The sequence below is a fragment of the Marmota monax genome, unplaced genomic scaffold (genome assembly GCF_021218885.2).
Source record: "Marmota monax isolate L192 unplaced genomic scaffold, Marmota_monax_Labrador192_F-V1.1 WCK01_AAM20220418_F8-fsc00001, whole genome shotgun sequence".
Classification (NCBI taxonomy): Eukaryota; Metazoa; Chordata; class Mammalia; order Rodentia; family Sciuridae; genus Marmota; species Marmota monax.
The window spans coordinates 38,570,890-38,590,795 of record NW_026693777.1 but is presented as its reverse complement, the minus strand read 5'-3'; positions in this window follow the sequence as shown (position 1 = coordinate 38,590,795).

Here is a 19,906-nt window from a genome sequence, read left to right as displayed (position 1 = left end):
TATATTTGTGGACATAAATTTTAATCAACCATGTAATCTGAAGCTACATGATTCTGGACCATCCTTGGTGCTCTCCCCTCCAATTAGCTAGATCATCCAACAAATGCACAGAAACCAGATGCCTGGATGAGGCACCACATAAAGATTGGACTATCCTGACCAATCCCTCTGAAATACATTTACATTTTAGAATCACCCTAGTCTCAGAAGGCTTTATGTTTATGGAAATATCAAATTAGTCCTAAAATGGGGAGTGGAGCATATAAAAGTCATAGAAGACAATATTATTAGACCCAAATATTATGCCCAATGCCTTGTTACTCGAACCGACCTTTATGATATGTTAAGTTTGAAAACTAACAATGCAAAGGCAATGCTAATCATCCAAATGAGACCCTTCAACTATAGAGCTGAACTTTCCTATAGATGATGCTGCAAAGTTCTGAAAAGTTCAAGGATTCTCTTAATTAACTGCCTAAAGGAAAAGAAAAAAAATTTAATGCTCGATTTTGCCAATCTAAAAGCATAGATAGTGTGGCCATAGCTCTTGGCTTCACCAAGGACTCACATATACCTACTCTATCTTGTTAGGACATTTTTGGTCTTTCAGATGACAATGACTTTTAATAGGTAGTCACTGTCTTCTAGCAGGGAGTGAGGCAGGGAGAGAAAAAAAAAAAACCCAACCCAGCAATTACTGTGCAGTACTCAAATCTGCCTGCCAACAGGAGAACAGTGATTTGTGAGACACATCAAGAGGTGCTGGCAAGATCAATCTGCGGAGATCCCTCTGATAGAGGAATAATGAGTTGACAAAGACCAATGTTCAGTTGGGTCCAAGCCCAATAAGATTACTGTTCAGCATCATCAATATTGTCTCTGTTTGGAACTGACACAATCAGACTGGAATCAATTGTATTTTCCACAGTACTGTCACACATGATTTTTAACTTTGGCTCACAACTCTGTAGAGGAGCTTGCAGATGTTGGCAGATTTTTTTTTACTAACTTAAGAGATGTCATTATTAAGTAGGAGTTTCACCCCACAGTAATTTGTGGTTCTGTTGTTTCTCTGAGGTCCGTGTATTGAAGAGGGAAAAATGAGGAGGAAGACAAGGAGGAGATGAAGGTTTAGAGAGAAGGATTTTTCTCTTTAACCCCTACCCTTTTCATTTTTGTTTTTATTTTTTTAGTGTAATGACCAAATACCATATGTAAATGTGTAGGCTATTTTTTTAGCTTCAACTTAATTTCCGTTGGAGATCAAAGATTTTTACTGAAACACAGAATCATGAACATTGTTCTGCTCTGAAACAACACAACAATAAAATTGTTATGTTTCACCATCAAAAGGCAGAGGATATACATAGATGGCTTTGTCTAGAAAATATTAGAAGTTGTTGAAGGAGTTGGAAAATCTAATAAGCAATTTGATTTTTAAACAATTCCTGCAGTCTCCTACAGTGTGTTTTATAAGCCATTATTCAAACCACAGAAAGCTATCAATTCCATGTTTCATTAGGTTCATTGGTGCTTTCTCCATATGGCCATCCCAGACCTCTGATACTAGATGACTGATCTAGTTGTCCAGAAATGCTATCTGATCCATGTCCGTAGATTTAAATACTGAGCAATTCAATAAGAAACAGGACTGGATTTCTCATATTCTACAGGCATGCAGAACAATGACTGTTGGGTTGTTCCCACTGAGATCCATTTAAGCAGTGGGGGCTATGGAAAGAACCAAATTTGCACTGCCAGATTCCCCAACTCGAAAGGTTTACACATGCTTAAACTCAGGTATTAAATATATCAAGAGTGCTGCCCCACTAATTGTAGTAACTATGGGTTCTCTCTACTTAGCCCAAGATGACACAAATAATTTGAAATTTTATGTAAAACAGACATTTGTGGCAGCCTCTCTGCTTTCCAATCACCATCAACTGTTTTTGTCTCAGCCCACTTATTCTCTGAGAAGTAGGAAGCTTGTGCCTCCCCTCTTTGTGCAGCCTAGTACCTACCACTTGCCCAGCATTCCTAGGTGAATCACACAGTCACTTTCCTTAGGTTCTGCCCCATGGCTCTGTGAAGTGAAAGTGTCCACCCCAACGTATGCCAAGCCACTGCTGATTCCCCTGAAGGGAAAATTTTCCTTCTTTTCCCCTTTAAAAGCTCTCACTTCTTTCCATCTTTTTGGTAGAACCTCTGAATTTCTGATTAGGGAAGGAAAAAAAAAAGAAATTTGTTTTTAGATTACTTTTTATTTCAACTCCATCTTTAGGGCCCTAAGAACAACAACAACAACAATCCAGTTAGAAATACAGTCAGGAAAAAAAAGAAATTAAAATCTTAATAAATTCTTCTGTCAACCTGCAGCGAGGTGGCCTTTGAGAAGTCCCAGTCCTTCTGAGCCTCACAATAATCTCTGACCAAAAAATAAGTAAATAAATAAAAAGGTAAAAAAGAAAAATACTAGTAAGGATTAATGCTCCTTCGAATGCAGACAACAATTTGCAGTGAGAAATGGGAAAAAAAATTTGCGAATCCAGTCCTTCACACACTTTAGTTCTTAAGTAGTTTGGCTCTGATCTGAACGGACTACTATTTTGAGTTCCATGCTAACTGAAGTCTCTGGAGACTTTGCAAAGTCATCACTCTCATCACTTCTCTGGTGAACTAGGAAATGCCAGTGGCTCCATTAGGCGACTCCCATGGGTGCAGCTCCATTCCCAGGGGGCCTCCGACATCAGCTTGGCTTTAAAATTATGAGTAGCTAGGGAAGGAGTGGGAAAATGTCAACGTGTGTGATTTGAATCTTTATGCATTCAGGGTTGAAGACTTGAGTGCCCCTGGAGGGTATTTAAATAAATGCCAATATTCAGGGCTGGCCTTATATGTAAGTGGATTAAGTCTCTGCCTATTGGGTGTAAACATACTGAAGCATTCTGGCCTGGAAATAGAATTCCTATCAGGTACTATTCCTGTCCTGGAAGTACTTCTTAAGGAAATATTTAATTTAACTTGATTAATATATTTGTTTGGTGCTTTATTAGACAGATAGCAATAAGGTTTGGTTTATCTGATCAACACATATCAGGATTTGGGGTCTTAAGGGTGTAGGTCAAAGGAGGAGTATATTATTAAAGTGAAGGGGAGAGGAAGCTGAAACACAGATGGGTGTTTGGTGGGTGCCAAGAGGAACTAGTAGAATACCAAAGCAGAAAGCCGTTTTCATCTAAGAGACAGGGTGTGGTCCCAAGTATCAGGTAGAAAAACCAATAAAGAAAGGAAGTGCATATCAAAGACAAAACAGGAAGAGTACAAAAGATTTGTCTCTAACACAAATGCTTCCCATAATCTTCCCTGGCAAATTAATTCAATTGAAATTAAATATCAGTACCATATACATACACTTTCCACTAGAAGAATGTGACAAACATGACCTGGAAGGATTATTCAAACACCAGCAATGACCCACCTGGTGCATAGTCCAAATCCATCATTTATCAGTAATACCCATGCATCATTTACTTCTTTGAGCCTCAGGATTTTTTTTTCTGAAAAATTAATGATTGGTCCACTTAGTGTCTATCAGGGCAGGCCCTATCATTTTTCCCAAAAATATACAAGACAGAAAGCAACAACTCCTTTCCATTATTCTTCTGGCAGTCAGGCATAAGAAGGTGCCTTAACAGAGGTGTAGTAAGCAGATACACCAGTCCTAGATTCACTGCTCTAGTTTCATCTCCTGCTTAGAGAATATAAAGAGGAAATCACATTTTAGGGGATTCTAGTTGCCTGTCTAACATGTTTCCATGGTCTTCACCAGTGAAATTTGTGGGGAAAAAAACATGTGAACAACTGTGATAAAAGTACCCATCAGGAATACAACTCCTAAAATATGAACTGACATTTTATTTTCCACTTCTTGCTAGGTTCCACCCAGAGAATAAAACTAAATACTGGAATTAGTATCATTCTAGTAATAATTAGTAGACTGACTCTATAGAAAGTGGTTCATAAAACTAAGGTTTACAAGAATAATCTGGAAACTTTTTAAAAACCTAGATGATTCTTAAGGCCTTTCAACCTGGTAGGTCTTACTTTTTGTGTGAACTTTCCAGAAAATATACTTTATGATTATGAACAATTGCCTCATCATCTTTGTCTTGATTAAATACAGTTTCATTTTCTACTCAATATGCCAAATCTCATGATGCTGATAGAAAAATGACACCATGTTTTATCTGAGACCAAATGGCAAAATATCATTACAGAAACTTTTTCAGGATTATCCCAGCCCTAGAGATATTCTAGAACTTCCAGTTTTACCAGAGTATAAACATTATAATTAAACAGAGTTATATTATATTTATAATTTTTAATATGTGCTCAAAAATATTGATATGTTTACTTGTAGTCAGTGTTCTATTTCTCCAACAAAAAGGAATTAAATTTTGTTATGATTTGCTGTTGTTAAATGATTTGCTTTACTCAATGCATACTTTCTTTCCTAATTTTCTTCATCTGCTGTAGTTAACTTTGTTGAAAATTATTAGAACCAAGGGAAAAAACTAAAATATTTTCTGGACAATAAGGGAGTATGTATTTCTTAACTACAATCTTGATATTCAATGGTTTCTCCTTAAACTTTTCTTGAGTGTGAGAAGGAACTTTTCAGCTGAAAGGTCTTGGTTAGGCTTGCCTTCTTCAATGCTGCACAGTGTGAGCTACCAACATTGACAATAAGAAAATGTGGAGTTTCTTGTAAGGAATACCCCTGTGCTTATTTTAGGAAGAGACAGGACAACAGAATTGTTCTGGGGCCACACTGTCCTGATTCAAAGCATTGTCTTGCCATTTATTAGCTATAAAACATCTCAATCTCAATTTCCTCATTTGTAAAATAGAGATGATAATAGTACATGTCTCATGGGGATGCTGTAGGATTAAGTGAATTAATACTTGCAAAGCACAAAGAACAGTTTCTGAAATGTGAACAGCAACAATTAATGTCAGTTATTTTATGAGAAAATATAGTTGTTGTGTTAAGAAGTATGGTGAACCCTCATTATGGATATTAAATGTTATTATTTATTAAAATGCTAAATTAGGTTTTAAAATTAAAACCACTAACAAATTACCTTTAAATAATTTAAAGCCTAATAATATGGAAAAGGATTTCTAGGAAGAGAATTTTTGTACTTTTTTAATGCTATAGAAATAATATTGAGTTATTACAGTTAATTGGGACAGACTAGATTGGGAAAAGAGTAAAGCAAAACCAAAACTACAAACTAAAAGGAAAGTCAGTAAGTGGGCATTAAGCCTAGTATTAAGGGATCTTATATTAAATATTAGAGAATGCAGGTTGATGGTTTAATACCCAGGATTAGTGAGACAAGAAAATATAAATAACATAATCTTAGATAAACAGGCATTAGGAGAGATCTATGAGCAGGTAATTTAGAGCACAGACCTATCCCAGAACTAGAATATAAGATCCTGCTATTGGAAGGAAAGCCCAATAACAATGAGGAGTCCAAACACTTATGAGACAAGATAGGAACTGAGGTCTGAGAAAGAGCCAGTCAGAATAATTGGAGCATGAGTTTTTGTCTAGGTCCTATGCCAGTGGCATGATCTTAGAAGAACAATGTGGTTTTTAGAGTTTGGCAATTTCCATAGTGTAAATGCTCCCACATGGCTTATTTAAAGCTGCTTATGTGACATCAACCAGCTTATAAAATCCTCAAAATATTAACAACTGGTTTTCAGTATAAGTCAGTTCCAACACAAATGGTGCCTGGTTTTCAGAAATGAGGCCAAAGGTTAAAAACAGTCAGGATAGAATATAATGCAGAAGCCTCAAATGATAAGCTAGACCCCCTTCACTTCTTCTGCCAAAGACCACAGTGGTATCTTGACAGATTAGGCAAGCTTGAACTTTGAAGGGGGACAATCATATGGCCTCCCTGAAAAGCAGAGAAATGAATAGGTGTGAGAAAAGATGGGTTGACTACACAACAGTAATCAGCATTATGCTTCATCTGTAAGTCTTGGATCAGAAAAAGAACTGTAATCCTCAGCCACCAGCACTTGCTAACTAGCTAGTTCCCATTCAACACACAAAGTCTGGATCAGTCACAGAGACTCACTGATTAAGCACTTTCTTTTTTTTTTTTTATGTTTATGTTTATTTATTTATTTATTTATTTTTAATTTTTTTTATTGGTTGTTCAAAACATTATAAAGCTCTTGACATATCATATTTCATACATTAGATTCAAGTTGGTTATTAACTCCCAATTTTACCCCAAATACAGATTGCAGAATCACATCGGTTACACATCCACATTTTTACATAATGCCCTATTAGTAACTGTTGTATTCTGCTACCTTTCCTATCCTCTACCATCCCCCCTCCCTCCCCTCCCATCTTCTCTCTCTACCCCATCCACTGTAATTCATATCTCTCCTTGTTTATTTTCCCATTCCCCTCACAACCTCTTATATGTCATTTTGTATAACAATGAGGGTCTCCCTCCATTACCATGCAATTTCCCTTTTCTCTCCCTTTCCATCCCACCTCATGTATCTGTTTAATGTTAATCTTTTCTTCCTGCTCTTCCTCCCTGCTCTGTTCTTAGTTGCTCTCATTATATCAAAGAAGACATTTGGTATTTGTTTTTTAGGGATTGGCTAGCTTCACTAAGCATAATCTGCTCTAGTGCCATCCATTTCCCTGCAAATTCTATGATTTTGTCATTTTTTAGTGCTGCGTAATACTCCATGGTGTATAAATGCCACATTTTTTTTATCCATTCATCTATTGAAGGGCATCTGGGTTGGTTCCACAGTCTAGCAATTGTGAATTGTGCTGCTATGAACATCGATGTAGCAGTATCCCTGTAGTACGCTCTTTTAAGGTCTTCAGGGAAAAGTCCAAGAAGGGCAATAGCTGGGTCAAATGGTGGTTGATTAAGCACTTTCATGATAGAAACTGAATTGGTAAATGTTCTTTGGGGAAATAAAGTGTTATTTCATTTTTCATCTCATAAAGTATTGTTTTCTTCCAAAATGAAGCCTAAAGACAACTGGTGACAATAACCATAGTTCATATTACTTGAGTAAAGTCTGTGTGACTGGCACAATTCTAGGCTTTACATTTGTTCCACTAACTCATTGAAGTGGGCTTCAAACCCTATTCCCTGGAGGCCAGGCCTTCATGGAGATATCTAAGGGGCCACCTGAAAAGGAAAGACAAGAACAGGGGCTGGAGTTTTACATTCTCATCTCAACTTTAGCAAAACAGCTCCACTTATATCTGTTTATAAATTTCAAGGAAAATTTTTTCTCAAAAAAGAGCTCTATTGATTTAAACAATTTTGAGAACTTAAAATAGTCCTACCACATTGTTATTATTGTTATAAAAGAATAAAATCTAAGGTAAAAGATAATGTATACCTCCCTAAAGTAACTACTGTTCACCTTTTGTTGTATACCCATCTAGAATTTTTTTCCTATGTACACATATTAAGGTAAGTTTTATTTTCTATATATAACATCTGAAGAAAATTTTACTTGCCCAGAATAATACAGGTGAGCAGAGATCTGAACTGAGGTCTGTCTCTTTTGTTCTTATCAAGAATGGACATTTATCTTATTTCCTCTGACAGACTATGTAAATTGGTCTCTTTGTCTTTCTGTGCAACCCAGTGGCAGAGCTAATGATGACATTCACATCTTCCTTAGACTATCACTTACATCTAAGTCAACTGTCCCCCAGAGGGGGAAGCCCCACACTAAATTTCATAAAATATAATACATACACATGGGCAAGGAATAGACCAGAGAGATGGTTTATGCCCTGGCCCCATGGGTTTGCACAGTTCTTAAATGTTATCTCCTCCTTGGGCCAGGCTTTTATCATTAAGCATTAATGCCATTTAAAAGACATAAAAGATTGTTATAAACTTTGAAAGATTTTTAAGAGCAAATAAATGCTAGCTTATCTATTTCAGAGTCAAAGAATATTAAAATTAGATTAAAAATATACAATTAACCCAATACATTTTAAATTTGGACTAATTGTTTGAAATTCAAAAAGGACCCCAGGATATTTTTCACTTGAAACAGAAATAAAAAATTTATACTAAACAGGCAGAGTTTGCCCTCAAGGTTGAAAACATTAATCATCATGCATCTAACTGTTAACTGTAAAAAATCATTTTTCTTCTGATTTAAAGGGAATTATTTAGTAAGTGTTTTTAACTTCTCTGCTTCCTCAAGCAGAGGCAGTAACATGGGGTCAGGTTCTGGGCTCCTTTGCCCCTTCATAGCTCCCTTCTCTACAAGGAGCCGCCTTTGATATACAGGGGAGCTCCTGGCCCAAAGAATAATGCACAAAGCCCAGCAAGAAAAGAGAATATGCTAGGCGTGTAACTGAGTTTTAGTTGCTAAACTCAGGAAATAAATTGAACAGTCAAATTGGCATTGAACAGTCTAAGAGGGTACACACTAACTCCAAGTAAAAATGAACTCTTAAGTGACAGTTGGTAGAGGCAGATCTTCACTGGACTCTGGTCTTTGAATACTGGCGAAAGAATCAAACTAGAAATAACACCTGTAAAGAAAAATCTGGATTTTCATCCTTTGGCTGGCCATATTTAATACCCGGAAGGAAATAAAATAAATATACATTATGTCCTATTTGTGCAGCTTCCTTATGGAGTGAAATCATTATGACTACCCACCTGGCCTATGGTGGTGCTATGGCTGAGCTATTTGTATTAAAATTCTCTTAGGTGAAGCCCAAGATAGCCTTCTGACATAAAACTATACTCCACAAGGAATGTTGGAAAGACAAAAGAATTCATCATCTCTGAATTTGGGTTGAGATTTGCTTCAACCTAGATTAAGGAATTTTGGATTCTTTTAAAAAAATTTCTGGTTCTGGAAAATGAATTTGTCTGATGGTTCTGTGGGTGACATTTTACTGTCTCAGTAATAAGTTTAGCTAAAAATTTTAGAAATAATATCCATTGTTAACTAGTAATGCTTGATTGTTTTGATTTTAACATTAACCACAACTCTGGACGGATGCTGTGTATCAGAATTAACTTCCATTTCCTCACTGACTGGTATACTAGGTTATTATTATACTTCTAATACTGTTATCATTTGCTGTGGTACTACATGATCAAATTGCAGCAACATCTTCATTTTCTACTCAAACTCTAGGGTGTTTTCTTTGGAAATGTAGCTAGTTCAGACATTAAGTTATAGCTAATTTCAGTGTTGGTTTATAATTTTTTTAAAAATTAAACACATTGAGAATATATTTACTATATGCCAGACCATGGGCTACCTAGGAACATATTTTATAAGTGTTGCTACTCAAATACATTATAGATATTACTACTCTAGTTTAGCATTTAAAAATAGGGTTTAATGAAAACACATTATTTTAATATTAAAATACTTAAAATAATATGTTTTATTAAAATAATAAAACACATTTCTTTCTTGATATGAACAAAAATGTTCCCTTTTCCTGGGAACATTTCAAGTGGCAAACTGGAAGCTAAAGAAAGACTACAACCCTACAAAATGGGCAAATATTAGAGTAAATATTAATATCTGTCCTTGGAAAATATTTATTTTATTATAAGTGTAGGGATAAAACTCAATTATTCTAAGGCCTTTGTATTTTATTTTAGTGAAGTTCCTGGAATTTCTGTTACATTCATAGACCTTGGTCAAAACATAAGTGGCAGCAAACTTCTGCTATGTCCCCTTGGACTCCTTACAAAGCCTACCAGTACCCAATGTGCTTTCATTGCTAACAGTCAGACTCTACATTTGCAAGTGGACAATAGAGACTACAGGGATTTATGTCACCCTTACGCAATGACTGACAGGTGCAAAGGTCTAAATAAGCTAGTTCCTTTTGCCCAATTGGAATTTCTCTAAAGTATGACCAACAGTTTCTTTACAACACCTCTGTGTGATTGAGCCAAATTACCATTCTGGTATCTTGTACCCTTTTCTGTTTTCACCACCTTGTTCCAGGAATACTTCCTGATAAGTTACCTTCAAGAATCCTTAAAGTATCTGCTTCTGAAGAAGGCTACAAAGGACACAAATCAGGGGAAGACTTAGATCAACAAGATATAAAATAAACTGGAGCATATACATCAATATTTTATATCAATTAACAATCGTTTTCCAGTGAAAATTCAATCTAAATGCTAACAAACAAAATAAACTCACAGTAGATAGGGAAGGATTTAGAACAAAATGTAAGGAGAGCAGTTCCACTTTTGATAATAGTAAAGTAGGTAATGCAAACTAACCCTTTTCCTGGGAAACTAAAGAAAGACTAAATCCCAACAAAACGGGCAAATATTAAATATTAATATCTGTCTCAGGAAAATGTCTGTTTTATTGATATATGTGTAGGGATAAAACTCAATTATTCTAAGGTCTTTGTATTATTAAAGAGAATAAAATTTCCAATTAATATTAGACATTGGTAAATTATCAATGCTATCATCACTAGTATAATCATGAAAAGGACAGTAAATGAACATTTAACTTCCAAAAATAACAGAAGAAAACTGAAACTATGGGAAACAATCACTCCAATAGAAAACAAGTGGTGAGTCAGGGGGACCACAGAACCAGAAGATGTAGAAGAGATAGTAGACATAAGTCAAATACATTAATAAATACATCAAATATAAGGAGACTAACTACTTCAGTTAAAGACAAAAAGATCTCAGATAATCACAAAAATGTAAATATTTTAAGACATATGTAAAAATATAAGGACTTAGCATATTAAAAATAAGAAACCAAAGGTAGTATTTTCATGTTAATATCATATACAGTAGATTTTTAAGTACTGCCAGAGGAAAAGAGGGATTTAGTAATAAGATATAATTCTTCAGGAAGATGCAATTCTAAATGTATAGTAAGATACCCTCAAATATATTAAAGTAAAATTTGATAGAATAGACAATCCCATTGGATGATTTAAACACATATTTCTCAGTAATTGAAAACTACACAGGCAAAATTATAGAAATTATAGAAAAAATTAACTATACAATCAAAAAGAAATGTAATATGTAAAATATGGGACTATTTCAGAATGCACATTTTTTTTTCAATTATATGACATTTTCCCCAAACTGAACATGTGTTGAGCAATAGAGTCATTTCATAAAATTTCAAAAGAATAAAGTCATAGAAAATGTTCTGATCTCAATGCAAATAAGCTAGAAATCAGCAAAAAGTTAACTTGGAAATCCCCATATGTCTGAAGGCTGACCAATATATTTATAAAGAATTCATGGATTAAAGAAAAATTTAAATAAATTTAGAAAATATTGTCAATTAAATGCTAATGAAAGCTATGACCTATCAAAACATGTGGAACAGTGCTAAAACTAAGAGAATTTATAACTTGAATACACTAGAAGGCTAAAATTCAATGAAGTATGCATCTTCTAATTAGAGATAGAAAATTAATATGGAGAGAGATAGAAAATTAATATGGAGAGAGATAGAAAATTAATATGGAGAGGAGAAATCTTAAAATCAAACTTGTTTTTAAAGAATAAAAAATTATAGTAGGCATAAATAATCGCTATCAATATGAAAAAGAAGCATTACTATGAATCCTGTGGATATTAACGTTAAATATTGTGCCAAAACATTAAAATCTAGGTAAAATGGAACTTGTAAAAAATTTCAACTTGATTTCAGCCAAAAAATTAAGTTTAAATAGATTCTGTTAATTCTCTAAGAGGATGAAAAGACAAACCACACAGTAGAAAATATATAACTTATAAAAGGTTTCTTCACATAACATGAGCACATGAAAACTTTCATAATTTAAAAAGGAAATGACATCAACTTGCTAAAGACAAAAACATAGAAGGGATTTAATTCTATTAGTAATAAGAAAAAGGGAAATTAATACCATAATGAAGAGACACCTGACATTCAACAAGGTGTCAGAGCAAAGTATTTTCAACAAATGTGCTGGAAAAAAATAGACCATCTACATGTAAAAATAAAATAAAAATAAATCTAGGCATAGAACTTAAAATTGTTTACAAAAAAAAATTTATTCAACATGAAACAGACCTAAATGTTAAACAAACGACTATAAAACGTCTGGAAGACAATACAGGAGAAAATCTACATGATCTTGAGTTTGGCAATGACTTTAGGGATGTCAAAGACACAAGCCAAGAAAGAAAGAATTGATAACTTGAACTTCATTAAAACTTAAAATTTTTGCTTTCTGAGAGACACTGTCAAGAGAGATGTGGTAGTGCACACCTCTAATCCCAATGACTTGGGAGGCTGAGGCAGGAAGATTACAGGTTGGATTTCAGACTGTGTAAGTTAGCAAGACCTTGTCTCTAAAAAGGTCTGGAAATGTAGCCAAATGATAGAGTGCTTGCCTAGTATGTGCAAGGTCCTGGGTTCTTTTGCCAGTACCAAACATAAAACAAACAAAAACAGACACCATCAAAAGATTGATAAGACAAGTCTCAGACTAGAAGAAAATATTTACAAAAGACATAGCTGATAAAGATCTGTTACCCAAAATATACAAAGAACTTTCTAAGTGAAATAAGAAAATAACCTTTTCTTTTAAATGTTCCAAAGAACTTAATAGTACCTCAAAGATAGAGCATGCAGATGGCAAATAAGCATTTAAAAAGGTGCTTCACATCCTATATCAGGGAAATATAAATGAAAACAATGATATAAAATTACATACTCATTAGAATTACCAAATATCTAGAACAATGGGACCATCAAGTACTGGTGAGGATGTGGGCAACATCACTGCTAGTAGGAATGCAAAATTGTGCATCCATCTTGGAAGAGAGGCAGTTTTGTTTTGTTTTTAACACAAAATTAAACACTTTACCATATGATCCAATGATAGTGCTTCTTGGTATTTACTTATGTCCACATAAAAAACCTGTACATAGATGTGTATAGCAGCTTTATTCATAATTGCCAAAACTTGGAACCAAATAAGATGTCCTTTGTTGGGTGAATGGTTAAATGGTGGTACATTCAGATGATGCAACAGATTATTCAGCCCTGAAAAGACATGAGCTATTGGACCACGAAAGTAATGTACAATTAAAATTCCTCAGTTTACTAAGTGAAAGAAACCAATCTGAAAAGACTAAATACTATGTGATTCCAACTGTATTACATTCTGGAAAAGGCAAATCTATCATGACGATAAAAAGATCAGTGGTTGCTAGGGGTTAGAAAAGAGGGAGTTAGATAGGTAGAGCCACAGAAAATTTTTGAATACGAGTCTTTAGAGACTTCTAATAAATACTGCTTAATTTAAGTTTATCCTGTTCTCTGCTAGACTTAGTGAGGCATTTGGCTTCAAATATTCTGAATAATAGAGTAACTATATCATACATGGGTTACATATTTTTAAGATGCTACAATCCATTTTAAAGTAATTTTATACAAATACTGAGCATAATTAACTGTTCGTGATCCAGAGGTAAACATTACCTTATTTGAATACCTGTAGGATTGTCGTAGCAAGCATTGATTATTATTTAATCATTGACATATAGAAGGGCAGGGAAATATAAGTTTTGGTGGATAGAATTTCAGAAAAGAGCTCTTCTAGTTATTGTCCCAAAGGGCAATTGTAGTATTGACTTACCTGAAAAACTTAGAGTTTCATTTAGACATTATCCAAAAGAAATTTTGTATTGAGTCTCAGCAATAAAATAATTGCTTTTCTTCTCACCTTTTTCCCTCTGACATGGCAAAAGTTTATCCCAAAGTGATTTGTGAAGCCTTATTAGTACATTCACAGACTTGTACCATGCATGCACAGAAAGAATGGGTTTTGGTTTATATTTACACTGATTTTTAGAGTCTGGAACTCTTTTCTATCTCTCTCGAAGATTTCTAAGCTTTCCTTTTAAAGGGCAAAGGGATCATATAAAGAAAGATATTGAATAGCATAGTGTATGCAACACATAGTAATACATAACATTAAATGTGTTACAGTGCTATGAATTAGAAGTATTACCATGTGTCTTAGACATTACAGTGCCAATATTAGAGAGTCAGAGGTAGTATAAATTATTCTTCAGATGAAACTACCTATTAAAACCTTCAGACTGCTAATTTTATAAACACTCTGAAAATTAAGATTTCTAATTTCTGTGCATAAGTTAAAATTTAAGTCTATTTTTTCACACCTCATTTTAATTGCAATGGCCTTAAAAATCACTAGTTTAATCTGAATTTAACCTAAAATCATTAACAGCATGTAAATTCCCATCCACTATAAATACTCCCCACCCTCAAACACTGTATTGTAAAACAATAATAAAATCGTCACTACTAACCTAACTCACCACATTTTTATCACAGTTAAATTTACCCAGGCCTTTGAGCCATCTTTTGAGGTTTCAGTGACAGTTGAAGGTGAAGTAGCTCAATGGCAGAGTGAAATGACTCATAAAGAGCACTCCTGCAGAGAACAATAGCAAATGGTGTCCTGACTCAGACTAAGAAAAAGTTTGAGCTAAATCCAGATGGTTTAAATTTTTCTCATGGAGAGACAAGTGAATTTCCTCCACCTGTGCTGTTCTGTTCCTATAACTAAGTTTGACATGGTTCTCCTCTAAATATAATAGGAACAAAGAGAGGAAGTTAGGCTTGGTGTCCTTCACATTTATGTCTTCAAGGTTGTTTGGAAACCTCTAAGGCGGTTTTCCTTTCTCCAAACGTTCTCTTCCGCTGTTGAACTGGAAGAGGTCTTTCATTTTATATACTGTACATTTCCAAAGTGTATATGATTCTGAGCATGGTATTTGCTTTCCTTAGAGATATGAATCGCTTTTGTTCATTTACCTTCTTTGAAATTCATTTCTAGTAGCTGCAGAGCTGCTGCTATGGAGTGTTAATAGGCTTCTAACATAGCTGTCATTTCAAGTAATAGGTGCCAAGCTTTCAGCAGCTTATTAACACATTATAACAGCAACCCCTATACTAAACAAACAAATTGCACCATGGAGGACACAAGCAAAATTAATGTGTATAAATATATATATATATATATATATGTATATTCGTATGTATACATACATACACTATATACTTAGGACTCATCAACATATTTGGTTCCATACATGATTAGCCCAGAATTGGCACTTTGTTTTTTATGAATATTCACAGAAAGAAAGAGTGGTTCGGATTTGTATTTGGTCCCAAATGTGAGACGAATACAAACTGGTATAATTACTGAAAGATTTCTATCCTCTCAGCCCAGCGAGGCTCTCAAGACCGAAAAATTGCAGACTTGTGGTATTTCACATCATGGAACTGTGCTAACGTGATCTTTCAGCGCCACTTCATGGGGGATACTGCAGAAGAAGAAAAGTGGAAATAAGCACAGATATATAACCAACTGGCAAAACTACTAAGAAAGAGATACAAATGTGAAAATGTGCTTTGAAGAGTCAAAATTTGCATTTGGATATGAACACTGGACCAACTCTCTACAAACACAAATATATTCTTCCAGATGCAGGGGCAGACATATGTACAGATAAATATGAGAATGTATATTCACACATGCTTTATATAAATATGTATAAATATACACATACACACATAAATACATATATAGACCCACTGTCCTTTACAAGTGTTTATATATTTAATGGTTGCACAAAAATTCCTAGCAGCTTTCTCAAAGACATATTTCAATAAAGGTTCTAAATTTTACATTGTAGTAAAAGCTGACCTTTTTCGAGTAGGAAAAAAAATCCCAAAGCAATATATAATCAGATTGAAATGTATTTTGCAGGTTGTAAATATGTTAAATTCAACTTTTAAATTGGCTAGATAATTTTTTTAAAATTTACTAAAATGTTTAGAGTTAGAGGCTATCGAGCCATTTTCCCTATCTTGAAAGATTTAATATCTGCTACTTTTATTGATATTAATAATGACAGCATTGTTCATTGTTCAAAATACCAATTATAAGCTAGGAACTTTATAAACTGTAATTATTACCCCAAATATTTATAGTATCTGCAGACAACTTTCAATTTGGAAAATTAACAAATTTAAAACAGAAAAGCCAAATTTAGTGATAGAATTAATTGAATAACAATTGACTTTTCAATAGAAACAATTTCTTCAATACTATTCTTGCACGAGATGTAATTTGACATCATATTTGAAAGGAAAATTATTTTGAACTCTGTAATAAAAGACAATTGATTTCAAAAACTCCATTACAAGAAATGCTCAGATTATATAGCTCAAACTGAAGAATGACTATAGGAACCTTTTAACTCTTAAATTGCCATGAGGGCAGAATCCACAGGAAAAATTAATGGCTGAATTCAACAAAGAATATTCTCTTTTCCAGATTGATACTCACATGTTATTGTGTCTAAGTTCCAACTGTTGAGGTGTATTCTGTGCTTCTTCCAGCCATAGCCCTGATATTGGCTCCCATCTGACCCTAGTCTAGTAAAGAGTTTAATATCACCTTTGATGCACTCCTCTTGCTATCAGTATTTTAAGTTGTTTTTCATATCTAAAGCACCTTTGAAAGTTAAAACATTCCCTTTAGTTGATTTTCTGAAATTCCCTTAGTGAATCATACTCCTCCCTACCTCCACCATTTGAGATGTTCTGTGTAATCGTGTGATTGGAGACATGTTACAGCATTTTATAATCAGTTATTTAAAGACTAGGTCTTGTAGGCTGCAAGATCCTTGGAAGGGGCCAGAGTCTTACCCATCTTCATTTTCCCTAATGCTGTACACAGTAGCTGGTGCATGGAAGCTGGTCCATAAATGTTGAATTCATGAACAAATGAATAAAGACCATGTCCTCTCTATATTTTCTAATTTTCTTTAGCTCTCAAAGCTTAGTCAAATCCAATTTCATTTTCCCATAAATATCTAATTTGAGTTCTAGCAGTGATCTATACCTTAAGTTAGAGCCAGGAAAAGAAGAGTGTCTGAAAGTCAGGACCCCATCCCTCTCTTAGAAGTTCTCCTGTTTCTTAGCCAGGGTAAGTCAATGCCTACAAAAAATAAATATGTAGTAGGTCAGGGCCAAGGGTCCTTTTGTGTGATTTTAGTGAAAACATTTTTTATAGAAAAGCATCTGCAATGACCTCCCAAGAGTTTGGTCAAATCACCCCAGAATTTGGTTTCCAATGACTGTTATATGATATGTGTGTGAAAATAATGGGGAGTGATTTCAGATTATGAATGTTACTTTGGTTGGCATAACTAGCAACTAGCATGATTTTAAAATGGGAGAACAAAAGTAAAATAAGAGAAATGAAATTATATTTTTTTCCAAAAATTACTTGAACCAGTTTGAAAAGACTCAATGCCACATGACCCACAAAATATGAACTTTTCAGTTTCCAACTGAAATATGAGGAAAAGTTACTTTGCATTCCCAGAATATTTTTAATAATTTCCACTATACATGCCCGTGCACACACATACGCACGCGCGCACACACACACAGACACACACACACACACAGTTGCATTTTATGATTATAACAAAATAAAGATTGGTAGCAAAACCTGTTTTCCACCTCAGCATTGTTTATGCTATTTTAATAAGTTGAATAAACTTGGGAGACTAAGAAAATGTCACTTTTCCAACTCTGCTAGGAAGGAATCTGACAACTGCTACACAAATCATTGAACTGCTGCAATTTGTTAAAATACTACTAATAATTTTTTCTGACTTTTATTCAAGATCTCAAGTATGACAGAGGATTAGGCTGATGAAGAATAACATGTGACAGAGGTGAAGTTTACCATGAGGTTTAATTTCAAAGTCAGAGTGCTAGGGAGTTGGCACTTTCATAGAATTTGATCTATGAAAGGGAGCAGGAGTTCGAAAAAAAAAAAAGTGCAAAAAAAAAAATAAGAAAAATCCCCAAAATAATGAACAGCCTTCCCAAGTCTTGGCATGCCACAAACACCTATATACCACATATATAAATAATTCCCAGGGGTCCATAAATTAATTTAGGGACAAAAGATTGTACCCAAGTGATAAAGGTCCAGTACTACGATTATCTTTATGGGTAATTGGGGCCACAAAATGGTTCCAAAGCACCTTTTATTTGTCATTTGTTGACAATTCAACCAATTCTCCTGTCTGCCATCCTCCATATTTAATGGATCCCTATCGAAGTCTGCAACATGCTCGTTTGTATGGGAAGAATGTCTTCATACTGTTATGCTGTTGCATAGCCTTTACTTCCTTATGTTGTTCATCAGTCTACCTCCTGCTCTTTTTTCTATGACACCTCTGAAATGGTACCCATAGCAACACCCCTGAGAGGAAGGTGAAAGTGAAGATGCTGCAGTCATCCCCAGCGTGCGGTGCTGACAATGCCAGTCATTAATGCAGCAGCTTCTGCCTACTCAGATCTCCGTGCTCCTCTCTGGTCTTGTTTCCCTCCAGTAGCAGTCACAGAGCTCACTCAGAGATCCAGAGACTTGCTGTTAATGATTTGTCACTTGTTTAGAACACCTCAGGATGGCAGGTCTGTATAATCTGCCCTCAATGGCACTGCCAGGTTGCATTAGGAAACAATTACCTAGCTTATGACTAGTAAAGTAGGCACAAGGATTTCCAATTAAACGCGCATGTTTCCAAAAGAGGCCGGTGCCCCTATTTTTGAGAAAAGAATAGACACTAAAATTAGGGACAGCTCTGCTCATGACTGCTTCCAAATAAGCCACATACGAATCAGGGCCCTCTAGATTAGTAAACTGAGGGCAAAAGAACATGGAGAATGATTGCATGTGAATTCAGTTATTACCATTTATTAGGTTCTCACCATTTGTTAGGATCTGGGCTAGATAAAACAATGGACACACTTAAATGTATTTATAGTATGAAGCCAAAAAAAGAGGCTAACATGTAGTTTTATTACACAAGTCACTGCACCCCTTCTCTGTGTGTGAACCAACAAGTTAGAGAAAAAAATATGGATTTATTTCCTCTTCTTTCACATTCTGAATAAATGCTAGAATTCTAGAATCTGTAGGGTTTTATCAAAACTAAAAGACTTTACTGTAAAAAAGTATATTGTGATTGTTTAACATCAACTGTAGCTATAAACTTGTATAAACTAATTTAAAATGTAATTCCATCAAAAGAATCATAACTTAAATATACTTCCTAGATTTGAAATTGCTACATTTATTGAAAAACAATAAGCCCCCTCCCCTGCTGCCCATAGCTAAAAGAGGTCAAATGTTATTGAACTTCAATTCTAAAAAGTTACAGCCTGGAGGTTCCATGCAACAGCTCTCAAAATATTATGTACTAATAACTTAGAATCTTATTTAAAATTTCAGAAAAATGTAGAGGTTTATTCAAATGTCTGAATGTACAAATATCACATGTTCCTATATCATATTCTGCCCTTTCCAAAAAGAGGAAGACAACTAACCATTTATCAGTAGCAGTGTGAAAGGAGATTTATCATTTTAAATTTTTCATTGCAGATGGTTTTCATTTTAAAAGGCAGGGAAGTGATTTTTTTGAAATCATTTTTTTTACCTAATGCAATTGAGCCAGACGTTTCTCGTAAATCTTGTTGCTTTAGTAGACAATACTCAATTCTCTAAACTTTATATGCAATACACAGCTTTTTTTTTTCCTCCTTAAGTTGCCCATCTCCCAGGCATGAAATGAAAACCATCTGAAAGGTGGCATCATATCCAAAGTATACCATCCTGGCTTGTTCACTCTTCCTTAGCTCATATTTCATCTAAGATGCTCCTCCTTGTCCTTAAATAATGGATTTCATTTTT